Source organism: Lutra lutra, chromosome 2 (genome assembly GCF_902655055.1).
Source record: "Lutra lutra chromosome 2, mLutLut1.2, whole genome shotgun sequence".
Taxonomy (NCBI): domain Eukaryota; kingdom Metazoa; phylum Chordata; class Mammalia; order Carnivora; family Mustelidae; genus Lutra; species Lutra lutra.
In genome coordinates, this window is record NC_062279.1 from 54792139 (window position 1) to 54808402 (window position 16264).

Genomic DNA, 16264 nt, shown 5'->3' on the forward strand with positions numbered 1-16264 from the left:
GTCCCGAATTGGGCTCTCTGCTCAGTGAGGAGTCTGCTTCTTCCTCTCCCTCTTCCTCTGTGTTCTCCCCCAGCCTCTCTCTCTAATTAATTAATTAATTAAAATAAATAAATACATAAATAAAATTTAATTAATTAATTAAAATCTCAGAAAAAGAAAGAAAGAAAGAAATTTGACCTCTTGGAGAACAGAGAGCCTGTCAAGAGCCAGTCTTATCCCCGATATCTGCTGTGGTACCTGGTACATGCAATAGTGTTTGAAGTGCCTTTCCATTTTAAGATTACTTAGACTCTGTCAAGAATTATATGTGTGAATAATAATGCTACTGAGAGAGACCTTCTCACCAAAGAGCCTCCACTTATGTGGGTATATAAATATCCACAAAACCACCCCTTCTTCGGTTGTGCAGCAAATGGCCCATCACAAAAGGCACAAGAGGTTTGTGGTGACCACAGCATGTTTTCGACCCAGTCTCGACACATTTTCTGCATATTCCTGAGCTAGCAAATAATTTCTCAGTAATACTAGCCCTGGAAAAGTACCTGAGGGTAGACACTTTGCTTAGAGAGCAATGCTGAGCAGGCTTTTCATGTTTTTCTTCCTGCCATTAATCTGCTTTTACTACTGAACTCTGAAAAATATCGCTATCACCCCCTGTGTAATCACCAACTCACAAACCACAGAAACATTCCAGAACAGGAGCAGGGAGAAAGAGGCTGGGGAAAGAAATGTCCGGGTCTCCACAAAGCGGGCATCAAAGGGAGCCTCTACTTGACTAGAATCCTCACCTGGTGTCATGGGCTGAATTGTGTCCCCACAAAATTCGTATGTGGAAGCCCTATTCCTCAGTACCTCAGAATGTGACTGTATTTGGAGATAGAGCCTCTATTTACTTAAATTTTTCTGTATTTATTTGAGAGACAGTATGTGCATACATGAGTGGGGAGGAGAGATTGGAAAAAGGAGAAGGAGAAGCAGACTCCTGGCTGAGCAGGGACCCCACCGCCCTGCCGCCAACACACACACACATACCCATGCAGAACTCCAACCCAGAAACCCAAGATCATGACCTGAGCTGAGTGTAGATTCTTAACTGACTGAGCCACTCAGGTGCTCCTTGAAATAGGGCCTTTAAAGAGGTGATTTAGTTCAAACGAGGTCATTAGAGTAAATCCTAACTCAAGATGACCAGTGTCATAAGCCCAGGAAGATGGACCATTGGGGGACATGATGCTCAAGCACAGAAGAAAGACCACATGAAGACAGAGAGAGAAGGTGGTCATTGCAAGCCAAGGAGAGGGGCCTCAGGAGAAACCAAACTTACGGACACCTTCGTCTCAGACGTGTAGCTCTCAGAACTTAGAAAATTCATTTCTGCTCTTGAAACACCCCTCCCCCCAGTCCGTGCTATGTTGTGGGTAGCCCTCGCAGAGCGTTGTCCCCAGGGTATCTCATTTCATCCTCATAACTTCTCAGATCATTTTCCATATTTGGCAGAAAAAATTGAGGCTCAGAGAAGTCAGTTAAATTCTCCCCAATTCTTACAGTGAGGGAGCCGCAGTGCCAGGATTTTATATCCGGTCTGTGTACTGCATGGTTTGCAGAGTAAATATAAAACCTGTCTTCTATCAGGCTTGTGTATTACAATCCATTGTATTGTAGTCTTTCTACCACAACAAGTCGCCCAGTAAAACTAACGTTTCACGGAAAATACTCTAAAACTGATCCTGCACCAGACCAATCAACGTAAGATGCTCAGATGGAAGGGATTTCTTGCCGGGACATAAGGGGAAGGGGCTCTACTCCGTTTAATCTCCTGAACATGCTTTACCTCCACCCACAGAAAGGTCATCTGGACCAGCAGAGCTGATGACAGACTGACAGGGAGTGTTCCATCCGGGCCTCTCATGGTATCAGAGTCGCACAGCATCCAACAGGACTGAATAATCAATCAAATCAAATCAGATCAGAAGAGGAGTAGGCATTCTTCATACTCTCCCAGAGAGACGCTCTTTCACAAATGCTGATCTCAACCCCCTTTCTGATGGACAGCAGAGAGTCAGGCTCCTTCTCCAAGAATTATGATGATGACCACCACCTACAACCTCCATCCACCAAGCACAATGCTAGTGACTTGACATCCATATTCTGAGGTGAATACCATCCCCTATCATGGAGGACACAGAGCATGACAGTGAGACTTAGAAAGCTGAGTGACTTGCTCAAGAAGACACCAGCTAGAAAGGCACAGAGCCTAAGGGCCATCTCCCTGAAGCCTGTCCTTCCTCTCCACCTCCCTGCCGCATGCTGAGGGAAACCAAATGACACAGAGAGACCCAGCTGGGCAGCCCGCTAGTGCTGCTCCCAAGACCCCTAGGAAGACATCCCCAAGAGCCCATTGAAGTCTCTTTTTGTAGCCTCACCACAAGAGACAGAGGAGTCCTCCAGGGATAGCAACCTCATCATCCGCCTAATAAAATGGGAACCCAGTCAGGAGGCATCCAAAGATGGTTTACAGAGAGCACGTTCCTGCCAAGCCATTTCCCTTGTTCCTATCACGCCATCTCTCTCCACCCCACACCCTCGACCTGCACTGCCTCGGGCAGCCCGGAGCTTGGGGGAGTAGCCAGGCTCCACACTAGAACCTTGGTGTTGGTTAACTCTGGCTCTAGAAACACCAGCACAATGATGATCTCTATCAGGTGAATGCCCGTGTCACATTTGTTGACATCTACATCAAGGGTGATGCCAGTCATCCACGTGTGCTTGAAAGGATGGACAGCTGGGGCAGTGAATTTGGAGCCACGGTGCCTCCCAAGAAGTTGGGTTCTTGTCTCATCCGTGTTATTTCTCTAGGCCTCATCCTCCTCAAGACCCAATCAAGAGGTTAAGCTAAATCATCTCCGAAGATCATTTCAGATTTTATTCCCTGGATTTCATCTCTATTCCAGGCTGGCTGTACCACCAAGTTCCTTATATTAGGCAAGGTTCTGCAGAGAAAGAGGCCAGCAGGATAGATCTATAGAGAGAGAAGGAGAGCTAGATAAGAGGAGATTTATTCTAGGAGTTGGTCCATGCAGTTATGGGGGGGCCAGAAAGTCTCACAATGTGCTGTAGTCGGACAACCAGGAAATCCTATGGTAGAATTCGGTCCAAGTGCAACAACCTGAGAGCCAGGGGAGTCCGTGATATAACTCTCAGTCTGAGGTCAAAAACCCAAGAATCAGGAAGCCGCTGGTGCAAGTCCGGGAGTTCAAAGGATAAGAACCAGTAGCTCTGATGTCCGAGGACAGGAAAAGATAGTTGTCCCAGGTCAAGAGAGGGCACCCTTCCTCTGCCCTTTTGTTCCATTGAGGCCCCGGTGGACTGTATGACACCCACTTGCATTGGTGAGGGCTGATCTCTTCACTCAGCCACCTAAATCAAATGGCAACCTTTTCCAGAAACACTCTCACAGATACACCCAGAAACAATGTTTTACCAGCCACCTGGACATCCCTCAGGAAAGACAAGTTTACACATAAAATTAATTGTCACACTCCTAAATGAGAATCGGAGTCAAACTTTATAATCCGTACATTTATCCCTTTACTTGCTCATTCAGCCAACATGGACTAAGTGCTCCCTGGGAGCCATGTGTTGGAATAGCTACAGAAAAACTTAGGAAAAGAGTGAAATAGCACTTGCTAACCTGGTTTACCAGACCCCTCGAGGCAGGCAGCCTCTAGATAAAAGCCAGAGTGCTGGTGTTTTCTGTTGGCGGGCTGACTGATTAACATCCGTCTCTACACTTAGATCCTAAGTCCCCCCTGAGTCAGGCTTGCCCCTCAATTCCCAGTGCCCGGTACAGTGCCTGGCACACAGTGAGCAGAATCAATATACGATAAACACCGCAAATCCGAAGATTGCGTTATTTTCACATGAACACAAACATGAATATGAAATTATGAACGAAGGTCAAACCTGACCTGCATTTGTAAGATGAAAACTCTGAGGCAAAAGTGAGGGGGGCATGAAGAGGTGGCGTGGAGGATCCTCAGGGCAGTGAAGCTACTGGGTGTAATGGTGGATATAAGGACATATCAGAACGTACACCACCCAAAGTGAACCCCAACATAAACTGTTGGAATCTGGGTGCTAATGGTGTGTCTATGTTCATCACTGTAACAAATGTTCCACTCTGTGGAGGATGTTGATAGTAGGGGAAGCTGTGGCAGGGGAAGAGGGACAGGAGTGATATAGGAAACATCTGTCCCTTCCTCTCAATTTTGCTGTGAACTGAAAATGGCTGTAAAAAAAATTAAATCTATTATAAAAATAATAATAAAAAAAAACACTTCAGGGCAAGTTTGTTGTCTGGGGAGGTGGGTCTAGATGGGTCAGGTGTGTCCCCTCTCCCAGGAAAGCTTCAGCAGTACCAGCAAAGCCATTGTACCAACTGGGAAGGAGCTGTGCCCCTGACTTCCCACTCCTGACCCAACAACTGGACTCCCTGTTAGCCCTGTTAGCACAATGCTGGCTCTCTAGGCACGCACAATCCCACCAGCAATCCTGCCCTGACCTGCTTACATCAACTGAGCAAGGTTGGAATTTCCAAAAGGAACTTTCCCAGAGAAGTCAAATTGAAAGGCAAATGTAGAGTGGTTGGTCCTGGAGCTCTAACTGATATAGCCAGGTTGGGGTAGATGAGGCTTGTGGGACTGCACAGAACGGGGAGGCCACTGTGCAGGACACAGGAACGGGATGGGTTGTTTGGGCCCTGAAAGGAAGGTGGAGAGATACGGGAAGGAGCAAGAAAGCCAGAAAGGTGGAGAGCGTGGGAGTGAATGGAATCCAGCAGAGCTGGGGGTCACGAAAGAACATTTTCTGAAAGGAGTTGCCTCAGGTTCTAGAAGCATTTCTGCAAGATAAAACCCTTCTCCACCTCTAGGCAACCTCCTGCCCATCCTCGCTGACTACTCCGGAATTTCCCAGAGGGTCTGCTAAACTCGCCAGGATTTGTGCAGATGTGTATAGAAATCAAGCATGGGGAGGAATTTTCTGTCCTCAGAAAGCAAACACTCCCTCGTCCCCTGTAGACATGCCAACATTAAAGGGAGGGCTTTAAACAGCCAAAGGGCCGTGAAAACAGAAGGGTTCCATCCATTTTACCTGGATCTAAAGAAAGGGGAAGCCCCAGTTGAAAACCTAAAGCAAAAGCAAAAAATAGAAAACCATAAAAGGGACAGCTAGCTTCCCAGACTAACTCAGGTTAATCTCAGATCTTCAGACCACGGGTCCCCTCCTGTTCTGTGGTCTTGAGCTGATGTGCTGGTTCACCGGGAAGGCTGGTTCAGGCTTGAGCAAAGACTGTCCTCTTGCCATAGGCCACCTGACCTACATCTGGCTCAGTGTTCGCTCTGATGACTCACTCTGTCACACTACAACCCTGCCTTCTACCTGTCAGCTCCCCAATGCTGGCAGAAGGCTCTGTTCTTTTATAGGTTTTGGAGTCCACAACCCTGGCCAACCGTGCAGGAAGCTCCTGTTCCTGGACCAAAGACCATGTCTGCCTGAACGAAAGGCAGCAAACTGAGTTGAGATTAACGCCGCACTCCGCCCCCCACCAAATGTCCAACCCATTCTTAGCTCTCGGTACAAAATTCACCAACTTCCCCCACCTGATCCCCTGATGACTGAGCCATGACTTCCCTTGGCACACACAAATGAGATGATTAGCCTATGAAACATGCTTTATATGTTTACTCACGAACACACACATCAATCAGAGGAGGTCTCGTCTATGCATAACCCTAGATAAACAAACAAGGATGGGAAGATCACACACGTAAATGTCTGGAGAAAACAAAGGATTTCATGTCTTACCATGGATTTCTAAAATCTGAAGACTTTCTTGGGCATCTGGGCAGTTAAGTCAGTTGAGCGCCTGCTTTCGGCTCAGGTTATAGTCCCAGGGTCCTGGAATCGAGTACTCCATCAGGCTCCCTGCTCAGTGGGGAGCCTGCTTCCCCCTCTCCTCCCCACTAGGGCTCTCTCTCACTATCTCTGTCTGTCTCTCAAACAAATAAATAAAATAAATATAAAATTAAATTTAATTTAATTTAAAAGTCTGAAGACATTCTCAAGCAAAAGTAGAATTTACAAAAAATAAAAACGCTTCTTCAACGATCACTTAATTTTTGAAAAGTACTTATTGGCTCTCTATAGCAAATGAGCCCATGTTTCTAAAATGATGGAGAGGGGCTCCTGAGGGGCTCAGTTGGTTAAGCAGCTGCCTTTGGCTCAGTTCATGATCCCAGAGTCCTGGGATCGAATCCCACATCGGATTCCCTGCTCAGCAGAGAGCCTCCTTCTCCCTCTCCCTCTGCCTGCCGCTCTGCCCACTTGTGTGCTCCCTCTCTCTCTGTAAAATAAATAAATAAAATCTTTTAAAAAATAAAAAATTATAAAATTATAGAGAAATTAGGTCATTCTGTATGGCCCATCTCACCGATGTCTAAAATGAGCCTGAGCCATTGATTATGCATCTAAATGGAAATAGTTCACTGTTAACATTCCCTTTGGATCATGGGCTGGGCCACAAATGATGGGGTACCTCCTTACTGTAACCCCTCTTGGTAACTTCAGGAGTTGGACACTCAGTATTCACCGCTGGAGGGCATGGAGCTGCCTTTTCACAGAGAGCTAAGTCACTAGGTCTGTCCCTAGGGGGACATTTAGCACCTAGGGGAAAAAATACTCTGAAACATTCCATGAGAGCCCAAAGTAGGAGACCCAAAGTAGACTCATCCATTCTCTTAGTTCAGACCCTCTTGTCAAGCTTCTCAGCAGCCTTGGAATGGGTCCAGGGGACCTCATGGCGCTGAAGGTAGTGACTATGACGTCACAAAGTGAGACAGGAAGAACACTGCTCTGAGTCAGAAGGCTTAGCTGCTTAAGTGCATGTGACTTTGGAAAATCACCCAGCCTTTCCTTGGTTTTGTCATCTGGAAAAAGTCTTCATCACAGGGCTGCTAAGAGGCTCCAAGTAGAAAAGGTTGAGGGTGAGAACGTGTTGTAAACTGTAAGAAGCCCTAAGAGTATAAATTATTGTCACTGCTTCAGAAAAGAGCAGGCTCTTTTCTGAGCTTGCTCTGTGCTGGGCTGGACGTGTACTGACTGCCACAGACGGAGTTGTGTCAAAACCCTAATCCCTAGTGGAGCAGTATTTGGAGACGGCGCCTTTTGGAAGTAAGTTGGTCTAGATGAGGTTATGGGAATAAGAAGAGACCCTAAAGAGGCTGCCTCCTCTCTCTTCTCACCTGTCCACAGGGAAGAAAGTCCATGTGAGGACACATTAAGAAGGCAGCCGCTTGCAAGCCAAGGAGATAGCCCTCACCAGACAGCAACCCTGCAGGCACCTTGAGCTTGGACTTTTAGCCTTCAGAACTGTGAGAAAGAAAGTCCTATTCTTTAAGCCACCCGGTCTATGCTATTTTGTTGGAGCAGCCCAAGCTGAGTCAGACGTTCCCTTGCTCTGCTAACAACCCTGAGATCGCCCCTGTCATCACGGCCATTTAATGGATGAGGAAAAAGGAACCCAGATTGTTTAATGAACTTGTCCAAGGCCAAGGCCACCAACCAGGATTACGAATTCATGGCAGACACCCGCCAGAACTCACCTAAATTATTTCTTCTTCCTGGGCACACAATTAAACCATGTTTCCCAGCCCTGTTACCTGGAGAGTTTTCTTCAGTGGAATATATGTGAAAGCACTGTATACGGCCCATAAGCCAGGATGGTGAAGAGGACAGGGACATTTTCCCCATTCTCTCCCTTTCCTGTGGCAGGGACCTCAGAATCCATGTGTAGGAGATAGCCCTGCAACAAGAAGGGAGCAGCCTGGGTCCCCCAGTGACATCAGGAGGCAGAGCACCTCCCCCCAGCCAACCCTCACTGGTCTCCAGCTTCTGTAGGAAATGAACTGTTGGTGCCTGGTTGGCTCAGTCGTTAAGCATCTGCCTTCAGCTTGGGTCATGATCCTAGGATCCTAGGATCGAGCCCCACATCAGGCTCCCTGCTCAGTGGCGAGCCTGCTTCTCCCATTCCCCCTGCTTGTGTTCCCTCTCTTACTGTCTCTCTCTGTCAAATGGGTAAATTAAATCTGAAAGAAAGAAAGAAAGAAAGAAAGAAAGAAAGAAAGAAAGAAAGAAAGAAAGAAAGAAAGAAAGAAATGAACTGGGGGCACCTGGGTGGCTCAGTGGGTTAAGTCTCTGTCTTTGGCTCAGCTCATGGTCTCAGGGTCGTGGGATCAAGCCCTGCATCAGGCTTTCTGCTCAGCAGGGAGCCTGCTTCCCCTCTCTCTTCCCCCCCCCTCTCTGCCTGCCTCTCTGCCTACTTGTGATCTCTCTCTGTCAAAGAAATAAATACAATCTTAAAAAAAAAAAAACAAGGAAATGGACTGTTGTTGGGATAGGTCTATTTGTTATAGAACCTGGCATTACTTACCCTGACTAATGCATCTCCAAGAGTCCTTCTTAACAGGGACTACTGAGCTCTCACTTGACCAGAGCCACAGGCAGCAAGTGGGTTCTACCATTTAGGATGGTTGAACAATCGAAGGTCAGCTCTAAACATCAAGACAACCAAACCAGTATCTTATGTGAAAATGATAAAGCTATCTGTTGGTAGTGTAAAAACCTGAATACTATCTCTGATTATAAACCAGGAAACAACACAAGATACTCTTTAAAAAAAAAAAAAAGATTTTATTTATTTGTCCAAGACTGCACAAGTAGGGGGAGCAGTAGGCTCCCTGCTGAGCAAGGACCCACCCCTCGCCCGACGCAGGGCTCCATCCCAGGATGATGGCGTCATGACCTGAGCCAAAGGCAGAGGCTTGACCAACTGAGCTACCCAGATGTCCCAACACAAAGATACTTTTAAAAGGAGCAGAGGAAAGCTCATTTGCTGTTGCATTTGTCTTCAAGGACATGTATTTTGATTACCAACATGTGTGCAACCTAACCCAATTTGTTTTGTAGCAAAGTTTCCTTTTAATTTCCAGTACCCGTCAGGGCACTTGTCCCACAATAGACTGTCCATTAACATTTGCTGAGAAGGACTCGCCTTCGCTGCCTCATTGTTTTCTGCTCTCTTCTTGGTTCAAAAACGTATAGTCAGGAATGTCCCCAGTCAGTTTTTCCTCTGGAGTTGCCAATAAGCCTGCCTCTTCCGGGAAAGTCCAAAATAGCCCTGTCCTCTAAGACAGTGTTAGAGGCTGAATTGCCTTTCCCCAAAATTTGTATGTTGAAGCCCTAAGCCCCAGGACCTCAGAATGGGACTGCATTTGGAGACAGAGCCTTTAAAGGCAGTCCTGATTATGTTAAAAGATTCTATTGGAGCTGGGAGGTCCCTAATCCAATCTGACTGTTGTCCTTATAAGAAAAGGAGATTAGGACACAAAAAGAGACACCAGGGATTGTGTGTGCACAGTGAAAAAAAGAGACATTTGAGCCTACCTTTTAAATATAGTTTTGGTGGAGCTGTTTCCAACTTATATTACACTTTGTTACATATGGTTCTAAGACCAGAACTTTTATTCCAAGGTGATATTAAGAAAAATTTCAAAGACAACAAAACTGGAAGAATTTTACAGTGAATTTTATGATGAATGCTGGTATGTGGACCCAATATTCTACCATTAATATTTTACTGTGTTTGCTTTATTGCACACCTGTCTATTTTCCCATTTCTTCCTCGTTTTCTCCATCCCATCCATCATCTTAATACGTTTCAAAGTACGTTGCAGATGTCTGTAACTTCCCTCTCAGCATCCATATCATTAACCAGAATCCAGTATTTGTTTACAGTGGTTTCTTTTCATGTAAAATGTATCTACAATGATGAAATTCACAAACCTGAGCACTGACAGTGATATACATCTGTTGTTCTGGGAAAGGGAGGTATATGCAAAAAGACCTCAAAAGGCCAAAAGAGCCCTATAACGGAAGAAAAAGTTTGATAAGTTCATCTAGATGAGAAATGATTTATTTGGGGAACTTAGGAAAGAATCGAGTCTTGCGTGGATACAAGACCAGATCGCTCTGAAATCACATCTCCCTTAAGACTTTTATAGCCCTTAGAGACTGGGAGTACTTGCTGGGGCATCACCCAAAAGGAAAATGTTTGTTTTGTTTTTTAAACTAGGCTCCATGCCCAGCATGGAATCCAACACAGGATTTGAGCTCATGACCCTGAGATCAAGACCTGAGATGAGATCAAGAGTTGGATGCTCAACTGATTGAGACATCCAGATGCCCCCAAAAGGAGAATGTTTAAAAATGGGTTTGTGTCACGGTCATATCTCGGGGTAGATGAAGGACATTATGCTCTGAGGGTGTGTTTAAGGATGTGGTTAAACAAAAGGAAAGAATGAGGGAGAGTTGTGCTCAAGGAGGTTTCAGGTCACAGACTAGTCAACATGGCTGATTTTTTCCAAGATGGCATCAGTCTCATTCACACCCCTGTGGACCAAAACCCCTATCAAGATGTACAACATGAGCAACGCTCTGAAAAAGTGGTCATGCCTCTTCTTGGTCAATTCCACCCTCACCATGCCCGGAGGCGACCTCTATTATAACATTTGTTCCACTACAGATCAGTTGTGTTTGCTTTAGAACTTTATTTAAAAGGGATCATAGAGTATGCTTTCTTTTTCTTACAGTTTCTTTCACTCAGCATAATGTGTTTGAGACAGATCCTGCGGCTATGCACAGCAAGTCATTTGATCTCTTTTTCAGTTTGGGAAGTATTGTTAAATACCAATGGGGCTGGTGACCCATCTTCCTACAGATGAACACTTGGGCTGTTTCCAGTTTTTGGCTATGCGAAGGAAGGCACTATAAACACTCTTGTACATGTCCTTTTGTGGCCTTATGTCTTCACCTGTTTTGGGTAAACACATAAAAATGGAATTGTTGAGTCATGGAGCAAGGGTATGTTTAGTTTGTTATTAAAAAAAAAAACAAAAACCTGCCAGAGTGTTTCTTAAACCAAGGTGCCTGCACCCTTTTATTCTCCCACTAAGATGTACAGTTACCCCCATTGTTCCACATCTTCACCAACATCTGGTGTCGTCAGTGTTTTTAACAAAACCAGACCCTTCTACATGTCTGGCTCTGGACAGTAGGAAATGGGAGGGGCTTTCCATCACTAAGCATGTACAGTGGGCACTGTGGTTAGTATCCCGTACAGAATCTAATTTAAATTAGATTAAATTTAAATTAAATTTAAATTAAATCTAAAAACTTGTTCAGAGGCTGGGGGAAGTAAGGTAATTGTGGGACTGGGATTCAAACCCAGGTTTTTCTGGTCCCATTTTTTTTTTTTCACCTCGATTAAAAATAACGTGTTGAGAAGGGAGATCCCTGTGCAAAGGAGTGCTGTCAACTGTTTCCCATTAGGGCACTCCAGGAAGCTCAGAAGATTCTGGTTCATGTTAGAAGCTGATGCTTCTGACCCTGTAGGTTTGGGTGACTTGGGGATAGAGCATAAGGGAGGAGAGAAATCCTTCTCCAAACACTTGCCTCTTTCCACCTGCTAGAGGTCTTAGGAAATGAAGCTCTCAGGACCATGAAAGGTCTGAAGGAAGAATGAAAGGCCCAGAGAGACTTTCCAAAGGTCTTTTCTGCCACTGGGGATAAGGAGTTCTGGGTGCAGCTCTAATCTCAGTTACAGCTCTGCCTTGCTGAAATAATAACCCCGAATGGGCTGTTTGACCCAGTGAGAGCCAATTATGTCCCTTGGGGAGCTCCCAGATTTGAAAGAATATGTCATTGCTGGGGTTTGGGATATAAATGGAGAGGAAACAGCACACACGGCACTCCATCCATCACAATCATTTGAGGCAAACGCAAGTGTCTTCGTTAGCCAGATGAAGCATCTAAAGATCAGAGGGTCTGAGTCACTGATCTCAAGTCATACAGTTCTGCGTGGGAGACTGCAAACTCTGTCCACCTCCTGGTGCAAAGGACTGAGGCAAGGGCTTTGGAATCACAGGCTTGGGGCTGGGGGCTGAGAGAACACTCTTTGTGACCTACCAGACTCCATGGGAGAATCCACACCAAGGGGACATTCTCAACAAGGCAGCTTCAGCTTCAACTGCACCCGCTCTGTGTGGAGACCCCACCTCTGAGACAGAATGCTGAGTGAAGCGTGTGGATCCTGAGGCAAGACAGTGCCTCCCATGCCGCCTTAGGAGGGACCAGAGCCCGAAGCAGGCAGGGAAGGGAACCGCCTTCCCTTCCTATCCCCAACCCCCTGGCAGAGGGACACTTGGCCCATAGCGGAGCCCCAGAAAAGGGAGAGCAATTCTTAGTCCAAAGTGCTCCAGGGGACCCTGGGTACTTATTTCTCCAGGTTACCTGTGTGCATTTCAGCAGCAATCTCCTGAGGACACAAGGCCTTGGCCGGGGGGGGGGGGGGGGGGGGACCCTCTGTCCCTTCGTGAAATCCCATCACTGACGATGCTCTGACCCGCAGGTGTGTGAGTGGTGGCCACTCCTCTCGCTTGATGAAGCTGGAGAAAGCCTGAGGCTGTGTTATGAGCTGCTCTACCCCTAATACATTGCCCCAATATGTCTCTTGCGTCCCTTTTCCTTCATCTGTAGAATGGAGGGAATTTTCCCACGTCCCAGGTCGAGAATATCCTTTACAAGGTACATATTATATAATAGATGATCAATTATTGTTTTTTAATTCCCCTTCCTCTGGTCTTTGGCCAAACAGATTGTCAAAAAGAAAAAGAAGTTAACTTGTTCTGTTGTGTTCAATACTATCCTATTCCTTTGGGGATCGTGAATACAGCTCCGTGTTGTCCCAGTTTTTGCCTTGGATCTAGAACCTTCTTGTCTTGCTGCTGTCGTTTTAAATCAGTTTGGATAGGACAGTTGGTCTGACCTTGTAAGGTCCTTGCAACCCGAAGCCTGAAGGTAAATCTGAACTTCCAGGTTCCAGTGCTAATCAGGAGGAAAGAGAAGGTCGAGAGGGGATTCACTCGTCAGATGTCACTGTTGGGTCCACACCTGGCAGAAAGAACTGACTGCTGCTAAAACGCTTACCTGAAACTGGGCTCACCCCTTGGTGGATGTTGAGCCGAGAGATACAACAAGCCAAAGACTAGGAAAAGGAAGGGTTTTGCTTGCACCAAGTGCAGAACAACAGCTGGGATCCTTCCCGAAGCAGTGTCTTCCTGAACCACAGTGGAACCAGGCAGTTTTAAGCTAAGGGTGCATACATATTCATGAAGGGCCTGGTGCAATGCGAATACAGCTTGGGGTTGGGGCAAAGTCATCGTATGGTGCCCGAGTCTAGGTCAAAGTCACCAGGGCCAGCAAGGGTCAGTATCATCAATTCCCTGGCTTCAGCTGGTCAGGTATCTGAGTGCTGGTTTCTTTCACTTACAATAAATGTTTTCAAAGTTTATCCATGTTGGAGCATGCCCAAGTATTTCATTCGTTTTTATGAATGAAAAATGTTCCATTGCATGGGTATATGACGTTTTGTTCATCAGTGGTGAACATTGGGTTTTTCCATCTTTTTGATGAAGGATAATTGGAAGACAGGCAGGCAGGGACAAACACCTCTCCCCTTAAAAGGATTTTTACGCTCACCCTGGAGGGAACCCTCCACCATTTTCTACGGAACAGATAGATGACAGAAGTCTGACTGGACGACAGGCGCAGGGAGGGTAAATCAGATTGAAATGGCCCTCCCACAATCCCATAAAAACCCCTAGAGTCAGAGAAGGTGGTGGCAACCCTCTCGGGGCCCCTCCCGCTCTGGGAGCTTCCTGATAGGGCTCAGTAAACCTTGTTTTGCTGCCCACCACTCTGGTCTAACTTCTTCATTCTTCAAAGTGGCATGACCAAGAACCGCGGACACCGAAGGAGAAGTAAATCCTGTAACAGTTGATGACCCTGTGAAGGCTGTAATGAGCATCTCAGTTCAAGTTTTTGTGAAGACAGAGGTTTTCATCTCTTTTGAGTATATACCTAGGCCTCTTTTCCAGAAGTTCAGCAGGCAAATGGCTTCAGCATATACAGGCTCAGGTCCTTCCGTAAGCTCTGAGGAGTATTCCCTGAGCCCCTGACCTCCGACCTGGCAGGTTAAGCTGAAATTCTACTCAACCTTCAAGGCCCACTTCATGCACGGGACACATTCACTCAGTAAATGTTTATTTGTTCTATACAAGGTGCCACGCTCTCTGCTACATGCTGGGGATGTGAAAATAACAGCATAGCATTTGAAAGCAAAATTCAGCCAAGTTAATGTGAAGATCTAATGAGCTTTATTAAGCAATTTATGAATTGACTAGCATCCCACATCTGGCAAATAAGGAGAACTCTGAGGAGTTGTACAAAATGGAAGGTTTTTATGGGAGAGAAGTTGGGGGGAAAGTTACTAGCCAAAGAAAGGACTGGTCCGGTGAGGTTACCTTCCCTTAGCCAGAAGGGCAGAGGGTCATGCCATTTTCCTTAGGGAGTGGGGGGATGGAAAGGACCCATGTGATGGATTACCTCATTGGTGCTGACCAGAAATTCTGGATTCATTCGCTTAAAATTCCATTCTTGGGAAGTCAGAAACTGCAGGTAAGTCTTGGTTTGCTGTCCTGGGGGCAAGTGACTCTGAGGAAAAGAGGGTATAGGCAGGGAAAGTTAGGAGGCCCGTGACTCCCCTGACTAGGCTTACACAGGGGGCTACGTGACCAGGCTCACAGAAATCCCAAACAGGCTCACAGAAACCCCGATGTGGAGAAATGCTGAGGTGGACAAAACCAGAGATAAGGGAACAAATCAGACCACCTGGTCTTGAATGTCAGGGAGTTTGGGGGTTTTTTTGGTGTTTTTTTTGTTTTTTTTGTGTGTGTGTTTTTTTTGACAGCTATACTGTAATCGCAGAAAATGACCAGACCTCAAAGAAGTGAGCCATTAAGGCTATTATCATTAGTCCTTGCTCAAACCAAGCTGGCGTAAGAATTTCAAGGCTACAAGCTTCCTGTCAGTTCTCAGTAAAAGACTGCCAGTAAAAACGCCCAGTGGCAACCCATTCGGGACCCCTGTCACTGTAGAGAGATTTTTTTCTTTCCTTTTTGCTCTCTCCTTCATTTAATAAACTTTCACTTCACTTCACCCTTTTGTGTCCACAAGATTCATTCTTTAACTCTGAGAAACAAGTATCCCCACAATCCTATAACAACTCTTCCCTGGGCCTGTGGCTTTCTTTTTAACTATAGGCAAAAATGCTTATCCTCATGGAGTTTAAGATCCAGTGAGGGCATTGAGGAGAATAAACAAGTCAGTTATACAGTGTGTTCCTTTCTCCATGAAGCCATCCTAGATGCAGCAGGAAGGCTTAAATTCTACTCAAACAGTACTTGTTTATTTCTTTTATTTCAAAAACATGACTTCTCACTCTCCAATGGCACTCATTCAAAATTTCATAAAAAGGCGATAAATGTAAAGTACCTAGCCCTCCTGTTATGATGAGGAGATTTTGACCGTGGTCCTCTGTGTGTCTTCCCCACTGGGGTTTCCTTTTATGAGCACCATTACGGGGTCTGTAAATGACTGACAGCATGCGGGAGATGAAATGTCAAAACACTGATTTGCAGTCTAGAGTCCACGGTTCTCAAGACATGACTGGGTGAGCTTGCAGCTGGGACCATCGTGACCTGCAGCCTTCTTCCCCACTTTCGAGCTCCTCAGCTAACCCACTCAGTTGAGGGTTTAGTAACCATGGGCAGATTCTGAGACTTCCTTGCTTCCACTCCTTTCTTTAATTGGGACCAAACAGGTATAAGTGCATGTGTCTAGCTAGCTCTCTGATGTGCCCTGGCAGGCACAGGGACTGTGTAACAGCTAGCTGCAAGACGCAGCAGATAGCAGCCTGTAATAGGGGAAACAAAGGCAGAAGGAAATGTAGAAAAAAATTAAATGTCCTTATAACCTGCAGCCCATATTGACAAATACTTGAGATCCGCAGACTATAACATTCCTCCAGGAAGCTCCCAACCGTCTTAATGCTTTGCTAGAGGGGAAAAACAACCTTTGCTTGGCAATAGCAAGGCCTCCAAGACCTTGTAAGTCTTCTTTAGCCTATGAAAGCTCTTTGGAACTTCCCTTATCTTTACTTCCCCCAACCCCAAAGTATATTGTCAGTTGCAACTAACAACCCTGGGGCAGTAGTTCTTTCTGCCCATGGCTCTTGTTCCCCTGCTTTAAT